This window comes from Centruroides sculpturatus, unplaced genomic scaffold, assembly GCF_000671375.1.
Source record: "Centruroides sculpturatus isolate CEXI.00-Female unplaced genomic scaffold, Cexi_2.0 scaffold117, whole genome shotgun sequence".
Taxonomy (NCBI): Eukaryota; Metazoa; Arthropoda; class Arachnida; order Scorpiones; family Buthidae; genus Centruroides; species Centruroides sculpturatus.
In genome coordinates, this window is record NW_019384308.1 from 108,487 (window position 1) to 118,540 (window position 10,054).

Here is a 10,054-nt window from a genome sequence, read left to right on the forward strand (position 1 = left end):
TATTGGTCAATTTAAAAATTTAATTAACCAATAAAAGTAGATTTTGCAGATTCTAAAGTATTTGGTTTCTAGTATAGTTTTATTAAGATTTTACTATTAATTATATTTTATTAATGCTTTCTTTTAAATCTTAACTATTAATTTACAATTACAGGTATTACAGAACTTAAATTATTCTAGATTTTGTTTTCTAGAATACTTAGATATCATTTATTGGTTGATTTAAATAATTGCTAACCAATAGAATCGTGTTATCGGAATATTAAAGTTCTAGTGATATTGTGTGCGTTGCCTAATAAAATGGCTTTAATATAGCTGAATAAGCAAACCAATGACATAATCCGTTTCAAATGAAACGGGCTAGGTCATTGGCTTATTTATCCAACTGTATTAAAGATGCTTTACCAGGCAACGCGCTCATTGGTACATATTTAATTAACTAATAAAAGGTAACTCTTTCAACATTCTCGAACAATGAAAGGCGTATTCGCTTTTCTTAAATAATGTACACTTTTACGTCAAGTTGACGTCATTAGCACACTTTTTGTTAAGAAAACTAACAAGAAAGACGTCAAATTGATGTCATAGTGTACGTTAATCGAATAAAACGAATGCACTTTTAATTTCTAGTAGTCTACATTTTAATTGAGTTTTACTATTAATTATAGTCTTTTTACGCTTACTTTTTTCTATATTAATTCATATTTATAGATTTTAAATTATTTAGAATGAGTTTGAAACATTTTCATTAAAATTGATTTTAGTTTAAACCGGGATGCAATTTTTAATTATATTTTTAATTTATTTAATCTAAAATATATGCTCTCCACCTCAAATTAGTAGTGGCTTGTCTCTGTACATCATACTCCTCTTTTAACAATAGAGTCGTGTCGGTCATCTAACATTTTCCGGCAGAAACTTTTTAATTTGTAATAACATAACCTCCTGTTTGCATTAAATGTTCGTATATAGATAATCGGAGCCTCCTGTCCCTAAGCTTAGCTTTCCATATCTTTTCATCTATCTAACACTGTTCTCGAGATTAAGGAAAGACAGACAGACATCCCAATTAGCCTTTATATAAAATTATTACAGTCGACCTCCCTATAACACTGTTGATTATTCCGTTTTACATGAATTCCATGTTGTACGAGTCACTTAGATTTTACAAATATGTGTGCCGGGCTGTGAACGGCTCACGTATTTGTAAAATCTAAGTGACTCGTACAACATGGAATTCATGTAAAACGGAATAATCAACAGTGTTATAGGGGGTCGACTGTATTTCTCTTACTCTTAGGATTTAATATAGAGTCACATTTCTGAACAACGAGCACTGACGGAGGTATAAAGAGGGGCCGTTGTTCGGAGGTGGTTTTCAACTGTATTAATTATTTTTTTAAAATGAATTTTATGAAAATAATGATTATAATTGTAGAAACTTCTCTAATATATAAATCGTTCGAGTGAAAATAATGACGATGTACTGTATATTATTGTGCAATATATTATAATCTAGAGTTTATGCTTCGTCGATCTCAACTACAATAGTGTATAGGGCATAGAAATTATGAATTTTCTCGATTGTTTCGACCGTGATTTATAAAGAAAAGAGACCAAACACGTGATATAATTGCTCGCATAGTAATTTATTAATCATTAAAAATATTACACAATTAACTATAATTTTATAAATTTTTATGCTGATTAAAACATTTTATACAATTCTATAATATTGTTTACTTTAATCTAATGCAATTAAGTTTAAGTATGCTCAGTTTTTTTTTTTTTTTTTTTTACCGAGCGTGTGTAATTAATGATAAATAAATTATCTCGGATTTAGCTTACTGAGTTTTATAGCCTCTAGATATAATTAAAATACCATAAAGCACGCTAAATTGTTATTAGTGTCTCTGTGGTAGCGTGTTATCTATTGCTATCTGTAGTATACATTATCACTTACGTTCGATATACGTGGCATACAGGAAAAATCTATAATGAGAAATTGAATACTGGGGATCTAAATGACGTCAACGAGGATATAAGATTAATTACATTAATCAAATACGAAATTCTCTCATCATGCCATATTATGATAATGAGATGGATTATCGTAGCATAAACCAGAAACGATAAAAATGACTTTTCTAAGATAATTGTAATGTTAAATATTCGATTTTCGTCATTTTCTTGCTTAATTTAATCTTATTTAATCGCATTTAATTTAAATATTGCAAGTGAATTGAGGAATGTAGCAAAAATTTCAAGCGAAATAGTTACTTTACTTGTTTAGAGGGTGGCCCAAAAATCAGTTAACTATTATAAAAAGCTTTATTTTCTGCTTTATTTAGGTAATTTTCCGCCAGTTTTATATGTTTTAAACTCACTTTACGATTTATATTCGCAAGTTTACTGGTCAACTAACTTTTGGACCACCCTATTAATATATCTAACTAGTATTACTAGTTATTATTGAGATTATATAGAAATTAGTAATATATATACTTTTTTTTTAAAATTTGTCCCATTTTGTGTAACAAAAATAATTTAAAATAGCCTAAATAAGTTTCTGTTGTACAGTGTATATTTTTTAAGCATAGTAAAGTCGTAAAGTATTATTATCTAGGCTAGAAAAATATGGGTAGGATGATTTTTTTTATGACTAGGTGTCAACTTTTAAGTCTATTTGTAGTATATTCATTCAGGTTAAAGGACACTCCTGTTTCTAAAATACATTTAAACAGTAAAATTACGTACAAAGTGTCTATTTAACAGTTTGCGAGAAGCTATTTTCAGCAGTGAGAAAACTGATTTTAAAAAATTCGTATAGAATTTTAAAAAAAGACAGAATAAACAAACAGGAACAAAATACAAATTTGCAATTTTTGTAAAAAAAAATTACAAAGGAGCCGCCCTTTAATTACGCATGCAGTTTAAGGGGGTAGCGAAAAGTATACTGCATTATTATACTACACGATGGGGTGAAAGGGGGTCGAAGCATTGTCTACGTGGACTTATTTTAACTGATAGTGGCATACTAATTTGTTCTTATAAGCCTACTTGCTAGTCTTGTGAATAAACTATCAGTAGAAAATATTTGCAAAACACTTTCTTCAAAGGTGAAGTATTGTACACGTAATTAAATGGAAGAGGGTTTGTCGAATATATATAATTGTACATGGCACCCACGAGACAAAAACAGTAAAAATATTTTTTTTAAATTTATTAATATACAGTACACAACAGGGAGGAAGGGAGATCAAAACTGTAATTAAAATGGACGTATAACTTTTTGTATAAATTTTCCAATAAAACCGAGAAAATAATGAATTTATTATTCTCCTTAACTATAAAGACATATAGACTTTTATATATAAATTGTATAAAAAGTTAAGAATATAAACTTTTAAAAAACACCAAAATAAATAGAAACACCCACAAAGTTCATCTTCTATGCTACAACAAAGATTAACAACAATACATTTTTATTCATGCACCATATCTCATCCCATTGAACTTTGTAGAATTTCGTAGCCACATCCTCTGTAAATGAAACGAAAACATGCCAGCAGACGTGATAAAATTTAATAAACATATTTTCATAGCCCCTGACAAAAAATTCATTTCATATCCTTTCAATATAAAATAACAGCAATTCTTAGTATTTTCCGTCACTTTCTTACCAACTACATCCTGATTTCTTTATGCACTTTCGATAGAAATTTAATTCGGTATGTTGAAAAAAATATATATATATTTTTCTCACATAATTCCTTACAAAATGGGATAATTGTACTCATGAAACACACCCAAAGTTTGCTTATCCTATTGAAAAACTATGGGGTCAATGAGCCATAAGCTGCGGTTAATGCAATTTTGTATCGAATTACGCACATTTTATCGTTGTTAAAACTTAAAAATACAAAATAAATAAATATATTAACCTATATTATCTTAATGATATAAAATTTAACTGTTTTAACTGCAAAAGAATGGGTTCATAGCGGCAATCCAAAATGGCGTAGAACAAAAAATAATACATTAAATTGTTTTAAAATTTCATTTAATCTCAAAAATATATATAATTTTTAAATTTATAAACTCCATTTCCTGGTAGTTAAATGGCTTAATTGTATTGCACTCTATTGCAATTTAAAGTAATTATTTTTAAAAGACGTCAAATGACGTCATTATTCTTTTCAAAATCCGTCACACTAGACATGATTTTCATTCAATATTATATAAAGTTGTATTAGTATGAATGAGAATTACGTCATTAAAATTAATTTTTACTATTATTATTTAAATTTTTTTAACTGTTACCGTAAATACTTTCTCTTAAAAAATAAAAATTAAATTTAAATTTTAAAAAAGATTCATCCAATAGAATCGTCGAATTTATTTAAAATGGCGTAGTTAATCGTAATACGTTAGATNAAATGGCGTAGTTAATTGTAATACGTTAGATTATTTTTTATTATATTTATAAATTTAAAACGTAATAAATTTTAATTATTATAAATTAATTTTTTTAAGTTTATTATTATTAATTTTATAACTAAAAATACACGAAATTTATAACTTTTAACAAAAATATTTTTTTTTACGTGATGAGCTTTTTTTTATATCCGAGTTATTTATAAAATTATAATTTAAAAATAACAGTAATAATATCTTATAATTTTTTTAGAAAATAAATACGAACTCGTGAAATAAACAAACAAATAAAATAAAAAAAATATAAAAAAAACCGGTCGTCTGCTTCCGTTATTGCGTAACTCTACACGATTTAGGTCGGCAGATGGCGTAGTGTCGCCATAACTTTATCGTTTGGTATCGCAACGTGACTTACAGTTTCGTCTGTCGCTTGGAGGAAGTTTAGTCATTAATTTGACACTTGAGAAGATGACGAGTATCATATTTGAAAGGTCTTATCCTGGTTATGATAACGATGGTTTAATATTTGATTTTGACGATCCCGATATATCAAACTCGAACAATCGCAATTCGTTAGGTAAGTAACGTTTCCGTTGCTTTGTTTATAACCTTATATATCATTTATTTGACGTTATAAAGGCTTGACAGTTGCTATTTACTCGACTATAAACGTTTAAATCGCATTATTTTTAACTGTAAACTTGGTGGCGCGTCATTCTATGGGCAATATATGAGGGCAAATAATAGATTGGTTTGCCCCCCCTTATATATTACCCATAGGATAACGCGGTGCCTCAAACCAATCTTGGTTTGGAGCCCCCCGTTTAGAGAAGGCCCCATTTTCCCCCAAAGAAAAATCTCTGAAGTCAACACCTATGTGGGGCCCTAATTCATATTTACCAGGGCCTCGTGAAGTTATAACATGCCACTGTGTAAAGAGTAAAATTACAGTTCTGAATGAGAGGTTGGATTCACCGAAAAGACTTCGGCTGCCTCGTTCGTGTACTATAAAGGCATTAAAACATAAAATGTGATGATAAATAACGGTGTTAGTCATCGGTAAGGATATAAATATGTCGCGTGCAATCCCACGTAAGTTTAAATTCTTGTAGAGGATTATATAATGTATTTGTAAATGTTATATTCAATTATTATCTTTTAAAAACTTTTTTAATAACAAACATTATTCAAATGCATTGCAGAACTATTTTCTTGCATAAATCAGCACTTGTACTTGTTACAAAGTTCACAATAACATAAAATGTAGTCATTTATATTAAAAGCCAGAATTTAAATTTTACAATTTTTTTTTCCCCTCCCATTTTAAACAATGAAAGTAAAATTCCATTCTTTAATGTAACTCTATTGACAATTTATTCTGTCAAATGTATAGAATTGGTAATAATAAAACTGATTTAGAAATATTTTAAACTATATAAGGTAATTCTCTTATTTGTTTAATGTATTAAACAAATAAGAATTACTACATATTACATTTGGTTAGCTTTAAAATTAATGATACTTGGAAACAAGCTGATAAGTGTGGCTATGAGATAAGATTTGGAAAATTTATAATGATTATTTAAACAATTTCTACAGATTAATTAAAAATAATCCAATTATCTAATTTTTAAACATTACAAATGCACTGATGATGCTTTTCCCCCCTTTTTTCATCTTTGTTTCTATTAATTTTGGTAATGAAATTTTATATTTAAGTTTTATTTAGAATCTTGGATACATGTACCATATACAGTTCTTATCACTAAAAGTTAAGAATGCTCAAGACAGATTTTTGTTTAGTCTATTCTAGCATTCATCTGTGTTGCCAAAACTATCGTCCAATAATCTTTTTCCCTGGTCAAAATGTGTTCTATTGCCAAAATCATCAAATTGGAATTGACTTCTTTGCATTATTTTTAAAGATTTACTTCTAGTTATTTCCTGAATTTTACTTCCGTAACATTTATACTCTATGCAGGAAACAAAATACCTATTAGTTTATCCTTAATGTAAGTTGGAAACAATGAGTGTCATCTGAATCATTTGTATGCTCCCAAAATTAGTATATGTAACAACAAAAATTGAAATAACATTGAAAGATTTATTTAAATATTTTTGAAGAATGTTGAGTGATAAAATTTGCTATACAAAATTAATAAATGATTATCTAGTAGTTGAATAATGGATATTGAAAATAATAGTTTTAATACAATAAGAATACAGCACTGTTTGAACATAAGATATGGCTGAACTAGTTTCTTTATTGAGATTCAAGGACATTTCCTGGTTGGCTGTCACAGAGATGCAAAGAATATTTTCAGAATATATTGAAAGAAGATAAAAAGTTTTTAATTTATTAATTTAAAATCTACAATAGTTGTCAGCAATGANGACATTATTAATAAATAAAACATCTATACAGATTTGAATGTAACTTTAAATTAAATTTTATTTAATTTCTCAAACGAACATTTTTTAAAATATCGGATTAATTTTTACGATTTTTTGTCATGGCATTTTGCGTGGCCTACTTAATACTGTTAATTCGTCCTTGCCTCTCCCTTTGTAAGAAAAAAAACAAGTCTTCTAATTTACAAATAAGTTCAATAACATGATGAATAAGCGCTAGTTTTGTAAGAAACCATTCTAATCACAATTTATGACAATGCAATCAAATCGTAGTCAGCCTATTTTTTATGTTTACAATCAAGAAATGCCATTAAATCATTCCGATTATGTAATATCTCTTTTAAATTCTAATTTCTCATTACTTTTTAAATAGATTTTACTTTATTAAAATCAATAAATACAACATCTTTTTAGCCTTCTAATGTATCTAACATATTAAATATCAGATTAAATACTCTTATATTTAGCATATAATTCTTAGAATAGTAATCATCCTGTACAGAAAATTATATAATTTATTATTTTATAAAATGTAAATGTCTCATAACTTTGTCCTTATTATTTATCACAGTATTCTTCTGCATTTATCTCCGGCTATTTAGCATAATGTTACTAATATTTTAAAAATCTCTCGTAGATTAACATTCAAATCACGAGACATTAAGTCGTTTGCATGAATAATATATCTATGAAACTATTAATGTCATAATCATTAAAATTCTAGGATTTTTTTTATTGTATTTTTCAACAAAATTGTCTCCTCAATACAAACATATGGGGTTGTTACTTTTAGATAATTTGTATATACATATATACCTTAACATTTAACTAAAAGTAACTTATACTGTAAACTCATTTGAACATTCTTATGAAGGACAAATTTCCATTTTATAATTTCAATGTTAGTCTATTTCGATTTTTTCAATGATTTACGTCATGAATCGTTACAGATCTTGAGAAATTTGATAAAATTTATCAAAAGAATCATGCCTTCAACCAAAGGCGTGGGTTGTAAATCTACTTATTAAGTTATGGCACGTTACAGTATGTCATGTAATGAATGAGTGCTTCATGTTTTGAACGTGATCGCTGTATATTTTTGTTTTTTTTTTTTCTTTTAAAGCATTACACAATTGGCATTATCAGTAAAACATGTGATCAGATAACCAATTTTATACATTTGTTCATTCGATACCGCGCCCTGACACAATAACTTGAGCCTATATTTCATATTCTAAGAAATTTAGAGCAATAATCTATACAAAACATTGCATTATAAGAGTATAAGAAATCAAATTCTTACTTGAATATAACGTTTACGCTTGTTTCAAATCGAATCAACCGCCACACGTGTTTACAACTACACGACACCGTCTGGTGGACGTAAATGTCAAATATAAATATATTATTTATTTTTTTTTTAACTTTAATTATTCATTATTTTGAAGAATTTCTTAATATATAAATTTAAATAATAATAAATATGTCGTATAATTTTGTATGTTTATACGATTTATATCAAATTTATGGGTCAAAGTCGAATAGTCTTCAATTTATTATCGATGGTTTCGGTTGTAACCTATTTCATTGTATTTTTAAACATTAAAAAGTATGTCGCTAGCTTAAAATGTTTTAAAATTCAAATATTTGATATTTTAATTTACTTCTGATACCATAAATCTGTATTTAGTTACTTTTTTTAATGCTTAATCGATACGAAGTTACGTTAGCGATATTAATGATTAGTCAATTTAAAAATAAATTAACCAATAACAGCGAATCTTACAAAATTCTAGAACAGCTTAATTTTTAGTACGTTTTGATTGAATGTTGTTATTAATTTTAGTTTATTAATGCTCAAAATTCTAAATATTAAATAATTTGTTTATTTATTTCATTAATACACTTTCTCCTTGAAAATGCCTAGATTTGACATTCAAAAATTCTTAAGATTCTTTTTATTGGTCAATTTAAAAATTTAATTAACCAATAAAAGTAGATTTTGCAGATTCTAAAGTATTTGGTTTCTAGTATAGTTTTATTAAGATTTTACTATTAATTATATTTTATTAATGCTTTCTTTTAAATCTTAACTATTAATTTACAATTACAGGTATTACAGAACTTAAATTATTCTAGATTTTGTTTTCTAGAATACTTAGATATCATTTATTGGTTGATTTAAATAATTGCTAACCAATAGAATCGTGTTATCGGAATATTAAAGTTCTAGTGATATTGTGTGCGTTGCCTAATAAAATGGCTTTAATATAGCTGAATAAGCAAACCAATGACATAATCCGTTTCAAATGAAACGGGCTAGGTCATTGGCTTATTTATCCAACTGTATTAAAGATGCTTTACCAGGCAACGCGCTCATTGGTACATATTTAATTAACTAATAAAAGGTAACTCTTTCAACATTCTCGAACAATGAAAGGCGTATTCGCTTTTCTTAAATAATGTACACTTTTACGTCAAGTTGACGTCATTAGCACACTTTTTGTTAAGAAAACTAACAAGAAAGACGTCAAATTGATGTCATAGTGTACGTTAATCGAATAAAACGAATGCACTTTTAATTTCTAGTAGTCTACATTTTAATTGAGTTTTACTATTAATTATAGTCTTTTTACGCTTACTTTTTTCTATATTAATTCATATTTATAGATTTTAAATTATTTAGAATGAGTTTGAAACATTTTCATTAAAATTGATTTTAGTTTAAACCGGGATGCAATTTTTAATTATATTTTTAATTTATTTAATCTAAAATATATGCTCTCCACCTCAAATTAGTAGTGGCTTGTCTCTGTACATCATACTCCTCTTTTAACAATAGAGTCGTGTCGGTCATCTAACATTTTCCGGCAGAAACTTTTTAATTTGTAATAACATAACCTCCTGTTTGCATTAAATGTTCGTATATAGATAATCGGAGCCTCCTGTCCCTAAGCTTAGCTTTCCATATCTTTTCATCTATCTAACACTGTTCTCGAGATTAAGGAAAGACAGACAGACATCCCAATTAGCCTTTATATAAAATTATTACAGTCGACCTCCCTATAACACTGTTGATTATTCCGTTTTACATGAATTCCATGTTGTACGAGTCACTTAGATTTTACAAATATGTGTGCCGGGCTGTGAACGGCTCACGTATTTGTAAAATCTAAGTGACTCGTACAACATGGAATTCATATAA

General features: G+C 27.4%; 1 protein-coding gene and 1 long non-coding RNA gene across 2 annotated transcripts in view; both read left to right on the plus strand.

The window, feature by feature from the left end:
- The first annotated feature begins 327 nt into the window (after positions 1 to 327).
- Positions 328 to 4,738, plus strand: LOC111619904. Its single transcript, XR_002755838.1, has 2 exons — positions 328 to 449; positions 4,691 to 4,738. It is a non-coding gene; the product is annotated as an uncharacterized LOC111619904 (long non-coding RNA).
- Positions 4,739 to 9,164: 4,426 nt separating this feature from the next.
- The window catches only part of LOC111620132 (protein pinocchio-like), a 16,142-nt gene continuing 15,252 nt past the window's right edge, over positions 9,165 to 10,054 (plus strand). Inside the window, exon 1 of the mRNA XM_023362002.1 lies at positions 9,165 to 9,257. The gene's annotated coding sequence lies outside the window, so the exon portion shown is untranslated. The remainder of the gene's footprint in view (positions 9,258 to 10,054) is intronic.